This window comes from Seriola aureovittata, chromosome 10 (assembly GCF_021018895.1).
Source record: "Seriola aureovittata isolate HTS-2021-v1 ecotype China chromosome 10, ASM2101889v1, whole genome shotgun sequence".
Lineage (NCBI taxonomy): Eukaryota > Metazoa > Chordata > Actinopteri > Carangiformes > Carangidae > Seriola > Seriola aureovittata.
The window spans coordinates 4272552-4286831 of record NC_079373.1 but is presented as its reverse complement, the minus strand read 5'-3'; the positions used below and the strand labels follow the sequence as shown (position 1 = coordinate 4286831).

The following is a 14280-nucleotide window of genomic DNA, read 5'->3' as shown; positions in this document are numbered from 1 at the left end:
GCTTGGCATATAAATCTGAGCTCTCCTTGCACTCACTGTCAGCACTGCTGCCTGATACCTGATGCCCCATCACGCCGTCCTAACATCAAAACTGAGCGTGCCGCAAACATCTCTGCAGCAAGTCCCCCAGGACATATCTAGAATTTAGGTTACAGCTTACTTCATTCAACGTCATTCAAGCTAAAAGGCAAGTATGCGGCAATGGCAGGCCAATAAGATGACTTTTAATTCTCCTAAATATTTTTCAGATGTATTCCATTTGGCTCGTGTGCAGCAGCAAAGACTTCATAAGGGTGGAGTCTATTGTCTGACCCAAGTCATCGTGAAATCTAGAGGACCCGTACAATTAGTTCATTCAAACATGACCTCTTATGCTCACTCAATGCCATGGAACATTTCAACATGATCACTCTGTAAACACAAAACGAATTTCATAAACATTGGAGCAGCATGTTTTCAGTCTGTTAAATTATTTAGATGTTGGGCCAATGTTTACCATTTTGCATCATTACAGCAATTGCCTAGAAGTCACGAATGTGGTGATCGTCTTGAACTGAATACTTTGCAAGCTTTTAGACGCAAATGAAATTCACTTGCCATCAAAGAGCGCCTCATCATCAAAGATGTTGTGTATTGAAAGAGAGATGAGTGTCTCGATTAAAAATGTAAGGGTCAGGCGGTAGAATAGAGTGGTGGAGCGGTACAGCCTAAAACAAGAGGGCTGGTAAAAAAAAAAAAAAAAAAAAAGACAAGATGACACACACAATATCTCATGCTTACATTTATGTTCTGTTATGACACTTCTTACTGAGATTTACTTACTGTGCCTCGTGTCTCAATCTCTTTTCTTTTTTTTTCCTCATCATTGTTAATGCAAACATTAACATTTGGGTCTTTGATCCTTGAAAATTAATCATTTATGAAAGGATCAACAAAGTGCTAGTTGTGTTGGAGAGCAGGAGTTAATGTTGCTGAAGTTTCTTCTGCAATAAAATGTGTAGAAGGAGAATAGTATAGGAGAGGAGAGTTATATTTTAATATTTGAAGATTAGATATTGTTGCTGATTAAAGATCATATGTCTTCATTTTTGCTTCTTGTGGAAACTGCTACAAAATGTTTTCCATGATTTCTGGATAAAGGATTGATGGACGCAAATGAGCGATTCAAATACAAGCAGGTTGAACTTTAAACATGGTCACAAGTTTCCATTTTAAAGGATAAAACTGGTGATATTCCATATTTTTTTTATTTTAAATAAATCACAAGACCAAAACAAAAAGAGTCATTCTGACTTCCCTGCCTTTTCTCTGGCTTTTAGCCCCAAGCTTGTTTGTTTCTTTAGTAGGCAACTGGACACAAATATAAAGATTCATTTTTTTAAAAAGCCTACATAAGCTCCTAAAACAGTTTCGTTGGGAAATTTGTTGCTATAATTTAAAAAAAAAATTAGGAAAATAACTTATTTAGAAATGACCATGCTTGTTGGGAACATTTTAACTGATATAAGCCTGACTCCCTCATACAAATTTATATGCATCCAGGATGCTTCCACTGAGCTTCCCATCCCCAACTTTGAGACAATACAACAGCATAGTTAAACCTGCAGCTAGTTACATGATGATATGTAGTACTACTGTATATGGATGTTGATGCAACTTCAAAGGTGTGTACAAAATGACAGAAATGTAATGATTTGTTTTTTGTTATTCACCAAATGTTGTGCACCTTAAAGGTGCTATATGAAAGTTTTTGTTATTGCTACAGAGCCAACGTTAGCATTAACAGACTTCTTTCCTTAAGAGCTGTCTCCAGCTGTCTCTATCACTTTGTTTCTTCTACTGATGTTTGCATGCTAACCAGCTAGCCCCAGCTCATACTGTCTCATAACACTACTTTGCTTTTACTTAATAGTGAGTCACTGGCCCTGTTCACACCTGGTATTAACATCCATCTCGGGTGATTGAAGCTCTTGGTAAGTGGCCGTCACCACCACCACCCATTCACAGCAAGAAACTGCGTTTGGCAGCAGAGAAAACTTACATGTAGGAACTTTATGATTTTTCATCATAAGCTAAAAATCAAACAAAGAAAACAATAAATCTGCTACACACTTTTTAAGCCACACAGGACGGGACTGAGCCTGGGGTTGAAGTCAAATAGTGTATTGCCTTAGGAAGGTTACTCACTGTGAAATAACCCAGATTAACTGAGCCATGATAAGAGCCGGTTGAATTCTCTACATGCTGAGGAAAGGGGCTTCAGTGCTTCCTTTCCGATCTGCTTTAGCACAGCGTACACTGCCATTAATTATGGAAAGGAGATAATGCAGCAGTATTGAAAGCATTGTTTGTTATGTAATGTATAAACAACAGAGCACATTTTATGCTTGTGACACGATCCCAAAACTTTTGATTGTCGGAGCCCCAAATCCATTTATATTTGTAGAATGAATTGTAGAATGCACAAAAATGAATTTCCTCTACTTATCATATGTATGAAAAATATGGCTTATCATCTTTTTTATACATATGAAAAGTAGAGGAAATTCCTTCACCTATGCCAGGGATCTCTAATATAATTGTATCTGAATAGAATGTACTCTGGGCCATTGCTTAAGTCTGTATTTTGTAATATTTAATGGTTACATTTTTCTACTTGTGCATTCCTTTCATTTTATTATATTTCAACATTTCAACCCTGTTTGTTTTGTTTTTGTTTTTATTCACAACCACTATCTATTTTGTTGTTACTTCCTATGAGGAAGTGATGGTTACATGTAGCTTATGTATGAATTAAAAACAGTCCTTCTTAGGAGGTGTGGTTCTGTTTTAGGCAGGAAACCTTACTTTAATTGTCGGCCTACAGAAACGAGTCACTGTACTTACCTTTCATGCGTCTGAAAAACCGCCAAGTGTAAGTGAAGTCGGCTTCTCTTAGCACCGTGATTGTCTTTTTCTAAGTCCTTAAGAATTCCGCTTCACAAAGTGGTTGGGAAAGAACATTTTTCTTTCGGCTCCTCGACCACAGCCTGGTTAAGATGCGCAGTGGGTGTGTCCCACAGAGAACCAATTTGTGTGGATGACCTTGATCCTTCAGTACCAAGTCACTAAGCCTGTTATTTGGAGAATTGTGAGTAAATATTGAATTGTGTGGATTGTTGTAATACATTCTTTAGAGAAAGTTCTTAAGAAGTTTTTGAGAACAGTGAACTCCCGTTCAAGGAAAGCTTTCATTCATTAACACCACCAAAGACTCTTTCTGATGAAATAATGGTTATTAAAATGCAGAGGAAAAAAGCTTCGACCCTGAAGGAGAAGGTTGCTCGTTGTGCATGTCATTTAGTCAAAGTATGAACTTGTGTTATTGCCCACATACAAATAATCTGTGGTTGTATTTATGGGATGAGATGCCAACGTGTTTAGAAATTGTACACATGGCCAACTGAAGTTTCTGAAAAGAGAAAATTCCCTTTTATTACAAGGCAAACAGTTGTTGGTGTCCTTTATCAAACAGCTCTTTGGAGAGAAAGAGAGAGAGAGAGCTATGCAGACATTTAACCTTTTTATATAGTCTTACAATTGGGGCTCTCAAGGCCTTTCATTTGTGAAGTTCCTGTGGAAAAATCAGGGAGCTTGGACTCATTTCATCTACCGGTACAGTATATTTATATTTCAGCTCCAATCAAGGCTAGCAAATATGCCATCCCTATGTATTTTCCCCTCTGAGTCCTGCCTCCCCACTATAATTTCCACCGACATTTTGTGTGCAAATGCAGTAATAGACACATTTATCACATCAAAAGGGATTCAATTTTCTTTTCAATCATCCACCGGTATGAATAGCGCTACATCCTCTGCGGCCAACAATGAGGGGCCATTACCGTGAGCCAAAGGATGGCTTCGCCTTCTCTATGCATTCAAGGGGAAAGTGTGTCAAACTGTTTGCCGACGCCAACGTTTGTTCTAGGCAAATGGAGACAGCTTTCAGACAGGTTAGTATCCAATTTTATTGTCAGACAAATGTCATTTTTGTTTGGGGCCGTGGTAATCATTGGGCTCAGACACCAGTGTTCCTCGACGGTAAAGCCGGCAGTTAGTCCATTTAATACTCTAACTCTCATGTCAGTAGCAGATTGCCAAGTCCAGACATGACACCCGCTGTCTCTTCATTATGTGAAGAGGGTGACATGCAGGATTCAGGCCTCAACCCTTTGTGGGGGGGTGGGGGTGGGGGGCTAATTGTCCGAGACTTTGCAACTCCAATTAATTGTTGCCTCGCACTGACTGATCAAGTTGTGGATGGGACGTTTGCTGGCAGTGACTCGTGCTTACTGTACGTAATTTAACTGATGTTTACTGCAGCTCTCTCTCAATTGTGCCGCAGGTCTGCAAAGGAAAAATCACCTCTTCAGTCACTTCACTTTTTTTTTTTTTTTACTGCAATTTAGTTACATACAATACAAATACATTTGCATCGTTTCAAATTGCTTGATGGATAAGAACCTACTATATTTATATATATAAAAAAAACATACATAGATACTTTGTCAGGAATCATCATCCCTCTCCTGTTCACCAACCTTTATCAAGACAAATATATGTATTTAATGTCTTATATTGAATATTGGAAAATAGGAACTTAAGAGATGAGATAAAGGAAATTTGAAGTTGTTACATTTCACTGACTTCTCTCCAGGATGAGGATTTTTTCCAAGAGCTATCTAATTATGTTTCAAATATTTTACACTTGTACACTTAGTTTTATTTGTTTTACTTTAACTGTGGTGGCTTTTCTCATTTGTTTTTTCACTGTGTCGGTAGGAAATTTGTACAAAAAGGTAACAAAAAAAAAAAGTTTTCCTTTGGACTGAATGGTGCAGCCTCGGGTTTAAATATTTCACTCTTAACATCATACAGCTCAAAACAAAAGTTAGACCAATCTGATAAAGAATATCTATGATACAGTGGATCATAAAGTGATGATAGCAACTATACAAGAGGGAAAACTATGTGTAAAGGGGTTAACAAAAATATGCATTTTAACTTTCTTAGTTTGGTTTTCTTCTATTTTGTTTTCATTTCATGGAGGGTTGTCACTTTGCTCTCCTCTGCCACTGCAGCAGAGATTAATATGAATAGTCTGGACTACATGTATTTCATCAGAATGAAATGTAGCTGTTGCGTCTTTTTATAAGCTGCTACACAAAGCTTTCACACACTTGGAGGTTTTAAACACCCGAAACGCTTCCAAAGCTTTACTCCTGTTGACTGAATTTTATCAAATAAAGTATCTCTGAGGATCAAACTGTTGCCAGTGTCGGCACTGAACACTCTTTTTTTTTTTTTTTTTTTTGCCGAAGAACGTCTCTGCTGTGTTTTCTGTCATCCCCTGCCACAGCTTATACACGCTTCCTCACTGCCAAACCACCCGAGCCGCAGCTGATGAGGTCATCCGTGTAGCCAGCACCGGACGGGCCCCGAAAGCTCCGTTTAATCTGATATCATTGGCAGGGAGACGCTTAACCAGCTCCATCTCTCACCACACTATTTCGGGGTGTTCACCGTCCAACAATGCTGTCTTGTCTCGGGCTGCGGGGATTCTTCGAGGTGGCTTGTGAACCTGAATCATTTTCTCAGTTTATACGTTTGAAGTCCGTGGAGAGCTTGTGCTTTTTTTTTGTGAGGAGCAGCGTTGGTAGTTTGGGACGGCGTTTATGGAGCATGGCTGCGTGGCGGTAATGCTGAAGCGATTTAGAAATGAAGAATGAACCACGAAACCACGTCAGCACATGAGGCAGAGGTAGCCCATTTACTTTTATGTTAAGTGGAGTGTGCTCTAGCTGCGGTCTGGCCTCCTGAATTACGTTGGAAGTGGAGGAAATGAACAATCATCCTCTGGATTTAGACCCTACAAACTGAAAAAGAAAAACATTTCTTATTAATGACGCATTGAAAATGATAAATAATGCTGTGTAAAGATGCTACGCAGGGATTTTAGTTAGCTGGCTAATTTATTTCACAGGCCGAAATGAGCAAACAGCAGCTGTGGATGATATTTAAAATACAGTATAGCTCATAGCATCCAGCCACATACGTTCATATTCTGTCTTTCTCCATTAAATATGTATTGCATAGGCTCGGGCCTCTGACCTTGGCTTGGGAGAGAGCTCGCATCATTTCATCTTGAAATAAAAAGAGAGACTGCCAGCAATTATAGCATGTTAATTACATATTCACTTTCATCTGCTACAAAATCACACAGATCTGCCCTCAATGCTGCTGTTGGGTCTCTTTTGATGGAAGGGAAAAAGCGCTGTACTGTATCTGAAAAACATCTGTCAAGTGCCCTGTCTAGTTAATATCTACTTGTCCTTACCTGTTTTGGTTACAAGCGCTGCTCTTGTTTAATCTTTGAGAAGTGAGATACCTGAAGACAGCGGTGAGCAACACACTGAGGACTCTCTGTTTTCATCTCATTTTAAACAACATCTGAAACAGCAACATCTGTGAGGAAACATCCATCACCTGGGAAACACACACACACACACACAGTTACCCACACAGCCACTCGCCACCCCCTCATAATGAAAGACTCTTTATTCTGTCTACAAGTGTCCCTAATAGAGAAGGCCAGACCAGTTCTCTGTTCAGCCGCTGTTGTAATTTCCCCTGTCAGGGTATGAGCGGAGGAGGAGGTGGAGGGGTTTGACAAACACTCTGCCCCCTCTGTCCCACGTACCCCCACCCCCTCATCACTGTCTCAGAGAGCCATTTAAACAGAGATGGTAATGTCGCTGCCATGTTAGCTCGGGGTGGGGTGGGGGGTGCAGAACAGTCCAGCGGAGGCAGAGGCGGCGGCTTCGCCACGCACCGTTTAGCAACTGAGGTCAAGAACAATAAATAGGATTATGTCTGCACGTGCCTATTTTACAAAAATAAATAAATAGCCATCATTGATTTCAAGTTAAATCTGCCTATGAAAAGATGTTGAACACTAGGTGGGAATGTTATTTAACACAGAGGTAGGGAACTCAAATCAGAACTAAAATGATGATGCTGTCACTGAGAAAATGGTGACTTTAACTCAACTCACATGTTTACCAACCAATGAAAGACACATTTACTTAACTTGAGCCTTTGGGTTTATTCATGTTTTAGAAAACCTTCCCAAAACATTATCTGCAAATTCATCTCCTTCGCACCAAATGTTTTCAGACACAAAGACTTGTGCAGCCTCTAAGGATGTTTTCATCAGTTTTGTAATGGTGCGACTCTATTCTGTTTGCAACCGTGTCTCTTATGTTCATATATTATTTTTTAATGGCAAAAGACATGTAACTTTTTGAATCTGCAAAGTTGCAAAATGTTCATACTGAATATATCTGCAAAATATTATTTGACAACACATTTCATCTGTTTTCCAACTATACCCACTGTTGTAATACAACATTAGTGCTCATAGCACTTAATGCTTGATTTACATCTTTAAAGGTTTTGTTGTGGGGCTCTGTCCTGGTTCAAAACATTACAATGAGTCATTTCATTCAGGGACAAATATACAGAGAAGTGTCTGTTTTATCAGTTACTCATTACGACAGCGTCCACAGCCTCACAGTGTTTCTATTTCTTCAATGTGTGTTCTTCAAGTGGAAATATCTGTACACACACACACACACACACACACACAGTCATACATGTTCAAACATCCACTCCAAGAGGACAAACACAATCAGCCATCCATCTTAATGTTTAACTAGGAGTGTCACTTTAGGACACAGGTTACATACATGAGACACTCCAGGATTTACTTTTCTGCTTTTTTGCCTTATTAGCATCTTAACACATCTATAATTTTAAAAACTTGAAACCAAAAGTATTAATATTAATGTTGTGTGTGTGTGTGTGTTAACCTTTGAGCCAATGAAATTCAAGCTACATAAAAAACATTCAAATACTAAAACAAAACTAAATCTGTATATGAAAAAAAGCCACTATAACACATCTATAACATATGGGTATTTTTAAGCAACTGGCCTTTCATCACATCCTGTGCAGTTCTGGAAAAAAAAACATCGTATGTCACTCAAAATATAAATACCCTGGAGACCAGAGACGTCTGCTGTCAATCCAAAACAGTGTCAAACATACTCAGGCTTGTTAGACATATAAAACCTAAAGGCTACAGATTCTCGGGGCTGTTACATGATACACGCCGTCATAACTGTGGACACAGACGGTTAACACACACAGTCCAGCGGTTTGCTACTGTCTGCAGTTACGGGCAGTGATACAGAAAAAACAAATACAATTCTGCTGCCTGGTCGTCTGCAGGAGAAACAATCTCTCCACAAATCCTCAGAGACAGAAAGGAAAGAAGAGTCTGCGAGTGTGTGCGTGCACCAGGGGGGTGTGGGTGGACTGGAGGACCTAAATGGAGAAGGCGTGCTGCGGTGGCCTGTTAATAATGAGGGGGGGCTCAGAGGACCAGAGAGGGAAGAGTGTGTGTGTGTGTGTGTGTGTGTGTGTGTGTGTGTGTGTGTGTGTGTGTGCGTGTGTGTGCATGTGCGCACACTCACGCATACGCTTGCATAGCTATCCAACAGTGGACCTCCCTATTGATACACACTCACCAGCAGTGAGCAAGTAGGGCACATTGTCGAAGGACCAACGAAGGCCCAGGCCTACGTGGGCAGCGGTGGTGTGGAGGCACAGTGCAGAACCAGCACGCACTACATGGTTTTCCATGACACAACATCCTGCTTCTATCTCTGTGGAGGTCGCAGAACAATTGATTTGACGCTCCAGGTACCGACAACAGGTAGGATTTGAACCAGACACTGCACCACTGGCACCTTAGTGTTGCAAAAAACCCTTGATAACACAACGTCTCCTTCACACAGGGAGCCTCTCTCTGATCACTTTAGATTTTTCACTTTAAAGGTGTAATGTGTGAGATCTGCCCAGATCTGGCCAGAATTTTAGTTTATAATGTTCAAAAAATGAACTAACATGTATGTTAAGGAGCCACAGTGATGATGTCATGACCAAGACATCCATCTATTGTATTTCAGAGATATCTACTGAAATGAGAATGTTAACCAACTAGCTGTGTCCCGGGCCGTGCTGTAGTACCACTTTATGGCACTAGATGCTGTGTGAGTAAGTGTAGTAGACACTACACTTACTTAGTCTGCCCTCAGTCCCACGAAGAACAACAACTTCCTCCAGAGCTTGAAGTTATGCTACAGCTCCCAACTAAAAAATAAAAATAAAAAGCTGCTGACTAGCATCACAGAAACGCAGAGATGGAAGAAGCTCCTGGAAAGCGATCTTTATCTCCATCCCAAAGGACCGCTCTGACAGGAAACAACGTTTAACGGCAAAGAACAAAACACGCGTAAATCCTCTGTGTTTTTCCGCCACTGGAGACAGCTCTGGGTAAACAGATGTAGTTTGATGGCGAGCTCCCAACTTTTCTTTTATACTGGTGAGTAACATTTAATATTGGTAATTTATACCATAGTTATACCACTGCCTAATATTGTATTTATTTAAACCTTACTATTTATTATACACACACACAACAGAGATAACATGTTTGAGTATAAAGAACTTGTATGATCTAAACTAATTGTTCTATCACATGTATTGAATGAATTCCAGTCCAGTCATTCCCAGCGATGGACCAGCACCTGCCTTTTCTTCTGCTTCTGGCATCATCAACCATCACCACATTACAGTGACACCTTGGAGTCTTTTACACATCCTGCTCAGCAGAGGTTTTGCCAACACTTTTGTACATAGTTTTTTTCATAGTTTTATTTTTTTAATATGTGTATCTATGTATATTTATCATTTTGACTGTTGCAGTATTTTACATTTTTATTTTTATTTCCTGTTAATATGTTTATTGGATACCGCACCAAACACCAAGCCAAATATCTTGTAAGTAAAAACCTACCTGGCAATAAACCTTAATTTCTGATTCTGCCTTTGTGATGATGTCATCATCCCTTCCTCATGCTGCTGTAGCCTGACACTCATGTGTCATGCAGTAACCTCTTACCTTCATATTTTTATAGGTAACTAAAAAGATACTGTTTGTATTACAAGTACTCATGATTTGTTACAGTGCTATCCACAATTTTAACTATTGACAATAAATGCACATATAAATTATAAGGAACTTGGGGGAAACAACAGCATGATTAACTGGACAATGGGCAAAGAGGTGAAATGCTGCCCCCTATGGAGGTGGAGCAAGTAGCACGATCTTACACGTTACACCTTTAAAACTGACTTATCTTCATAAGGATCAAACTCACATCCTAACACCATGAGCTATTTGGGCAGACAGTTAACCCTTATTTCTCAGAGCCTTTGAATATTTATTTTGGGTCTTGCATTTTGAAATTTATCGCAGATCCTGAGGATTGAACCCAAGACCTCAAACTTGCATGAAGAGCGGCCCCTCAACTTCTAAACCCCTGGATGGTTCAGGTACACCAGTGCCTTTCCACTGGGCCACCATCACCTGCCAAAAGTAATCCCAACTTTTTCTTTGAATCCAAACAAAAGAGTCAAACGCTCTAAGAAAATGTGTGAAACAGTCCTTGACCAGATAGCCTGGATAAACAGGTTGGAAGTTCTGAGGTTCAATTTTTATGAGGCTCAGTGACTTTTGAAGTTCAAAACCCGAACTGAAAACTCAAAGGCTCCAAGTGATACAGCTCATACTGTGTCTTGCCTCAGTTAACTTCAGGTATAATATAATCTAAAATTAGTTCTAGGAAACACTGACCAGATGGCTCATGGAGTCAGAGGACTATTGAGAAGTCTGAAGTTAAGGGTGCTATTATTACAATGTTCAGAAAAATGTTGAAGTCCATTGTCCAAAGGAAACAGTCAAAAGCTCAAAGAAATCAAGTTCAAGTGTGTCTGGTCAAATGGGTTCAATCCTTAGATGTAAGAGTTTGATTCATGGCTCTATCCACTTGCTGGTAACTCAGACACCTGTGCATTGTTGTTGTTTCCCCTCTGAAGATCAGTTAAATTATAAAATATTAATTTAATCTGTTCTCAGATAAACAGTAATAATAACAAAATGTAAGAAATCCAATGTGTACTGTTTTGTGAACCGAAATAAGCCTTACAACATTAACAAAGAGTAAAAAATACAAGATAAGACATGTAGTTTGAAGTTAAGTTATGATTGAGACTGAGTTAAAATTATTAAACTGCTCTGTCATGTTTAAATAAAATATATCATCTCAGACTGATGAATGAACCACTGTATCAGCAAAGATTAGATCAGATTAGTTTAAAGGGCTAGTCAACCCAAATTACAATCTACCCATAATTTTTGATAATCCACAGACCTCACATCAACAAATTACATTAGCACTATTTCATAAAGGAGCTATTTGTAAGTTTTGTTATTGCTACATAGCTAACGTTAGCATTAACAGCTGTTTACTCACCAGTTCAGGGGAAATGTTTTGAGCTCAGCATCAAACGTAATTCCTTTACTCACCAACAGCTGTTTCCAGAGGTGGAAAGCAACACCAGTGTTAACTCTTGTGTCTATCAGCCCCGGCCTTTATCAGCCTGTCTTGTGACGTTACGATTGCGGCTTACTGTAGCCTCCAATCTGCTCTGAAGATGTAGCGCTGCTCAGAGGGTGCATTGTATAATGAAGACAATGATGAAGCTTTTGTCAAGCATTTGAAAACTTGCAAATACCATGTTTAAATAACAAGGTAAGTTCATTACAACTTGCTTCGCGCAATTTGTTTATGCAATCTCATTCGACTGTATTCTGCTGTAATGGGGTGGCAGCAAAATATCTGAGAGACATTTTAAATCCTGGAAAAATAAAGCCAAAACTATCTGGACACATAGATGGCTATATCATTACAATATATTTTTTGTAACTTGGGTGAATTTACTCTAAAGCTTTGTCTTGAAAACACTGGATTTTCATGATGAATGGGTTTGGCTTAGTGGTCATGTAATGATGGTGGTTAAGCTTTAGAGACCAGGATCAGTTATGTCACTGAGGGTCCTCATACATTTAGAGGTACAAACGTGTGTTCATACATTATATGTGTTAAACGTGATGTTCAAAGTAGTTTTTCTCTTCTGGCATAGCTCCAGTCCCGAAAGAGCAGAAGTCTCTCTCTCTCCTCGCTTTCTCATACACACACACACACACACAGACAGACAGACAGATGCCAAAATTCTAAAATACAGACTTAATAGAAACACCCTTTGAAACTAACAAGACTGTGGGTGCTCATATTTTAATCACCACATTTCATTAATTCATTCCTTTTTTCCACAAGCACGCTGCTCTCTGTCCAATGAGCTACTGTACACCACACTCAAGAATTATTTTGTGCAAGAAAAAGATTGAAAATGTTCATTTTCTTTCACTGAAAATTAATCACCTTTGTTTATCTTTTACTTTACGCCGTGAAAAATAAATTGCAGCCCTGAATATGCCAAACATTTGATCAAGGCTGCACGTCTTGAGACAAAAAGGAGCTGTTTGAGCCTTGGCGCAGTGCTTTTATTTGAGAGTCATTCTGACCCCCACTGAGCGACCTCCCGTCGTCCTGCCTGGCACGAACAAATTAAGGTGCACTCAGGCAACAATTGGACAAATTCATGGCAGTCCACCAGGAATTCTTCTGAACACAAAGAGAAAAAAAAAATGGTTTTGTTTTACCTTGAAGGTCTGTGAAAGTAAAGTTTACGGTGCAGCACATGGTATCTGACTTGCTTTAGTGGTAGATTTAGTACAAATTAACAGGCAGATGCTTTTTTCTTAATTGTTTGTTGTTCTTCTTGTCAGTTAAGTGTTTCATCATGCTGGATTATGAACGGTGCAGTGGGACGTTTCTTTTGCTAAAATAAGATGTGTTAAAACATGCCAGGAAAATGAAATGTTGTCTTGGAGTGTAGGGTGAGAAGACTACCCTTACCCATACCCACATATGTGATTTATATATGATGAGGAAAAACTGGATGAAAGGTGTTAAGTAAGAAATAATACACATGCCCTGATATAAGGAATGATGATGATGGAGCGGTAATAACGTTGAAACACAATGATTGAAGTCTTCTCAACTGAGTCCATTATTTTCTATATCAGAACACCTCATGGTGTTCGAACACCATGGTTATAACATCGTCACACACATATCAGCCAAAAAGAAAAAATGTGTTCACATCCCTTTTCTTTTTTTTTCTTTTTTTTTTTCAACCAATAACAATATTACACAACAATTTCAATTGGTTATTTAATGGATCTCAGGTTAAAAACTGTGGCAGTGGCATTTAAAATTATGATTAGTGAATTTTGAATTAAATCCTGCGACATTAAAACCAGCAGGAACGGGGGAGAAAATCCAGGTTATTCAGACAGTAGTGATTTGCCTTTATGGCAAAACATTTGCAGTTTATTTATCTGCAGCATCAACACACATAGAGTAAAATCATGAAAGGGGATTATCACAGTACATTGGGGAAGACTTTATGATGTGCTAATGCATGGCAGCTACAGGATAAATCCATATGACTGCAGTACACAGACCCCTGAACATTTTTGGCATTAGGCTTTTACCCTCCACTGACTTTGGCCAAAAGTTGTGACCGCAAAGTGCTGATATTAATTTACACTCAATGTTGTGGTTGTATCTCAGCAATTAAAACCCCACTGGACCCTCTAATGGGAGTCAGCTGGGGACTGGACCAGAGACATCAGTAAATAGGAATATTACTCTCTTAATTGGCTGTCCAACAGGTGATGGCACTTAAGACACAATTAGTCTTTATACTGTGAGGTCAACATGTGCTGCAGCAGGATGCTAATGTGGGATTTGTGTGTGTGTGTGTGTGTGTGTGTGTATGCATGAGAGAGAGAGAGAGAGAGAGAGAAGGTCTCCAAAGCTGATTTTTATAGGCAGCATGATTGCATAAAAGTCATTGCAAAGACATGAGTTGATGCAAATCTGTTCTAGACCTTGTGAGCTAAGGTGAAGACGATGTGTGTCGGTTTTTGTATGTTGAGCTGTGCTGATTGAACTCAGTGCCCTGCCAGTCTCAGTTAGACTCAGATGAGAGAAGGGGTCATGTTATTGAAATATGTCCAATCATTTTGTTGGTGGAAACATTAAAAGTACCACAATTTGGCAGTAAGAGTCAACATTTGCCTTTTATGGCTTCAAAGGTTGCGCCCTTGGTGCACTCTGAGACGAACTGGCTATGACCCCCCTG

The 14280-nt window shown here is 39.4% G+C and overlaps 1 long non-coding RNA gene across 1 annotated transcript; it reads left to right on the top strand.

Annotated features, from left to right (window-relative positions):
* The first annotated feature begins 8368 nt into the window (after positions 1-8368).
* LOC130176697 (uncharacterized) lies at positions 8369-9979 on the top strand. Its single transcript, XR_008828908.1, has 3 exons — positions 8369-8818; positions 9072-9487; positions 9664-9979. It is a non-coding gene; the product is annotated as an uncharacterized LOC130176697 (long non-coding RNA).
* Positions 9980-14280: the final 4301 nt, after the last annotated feature.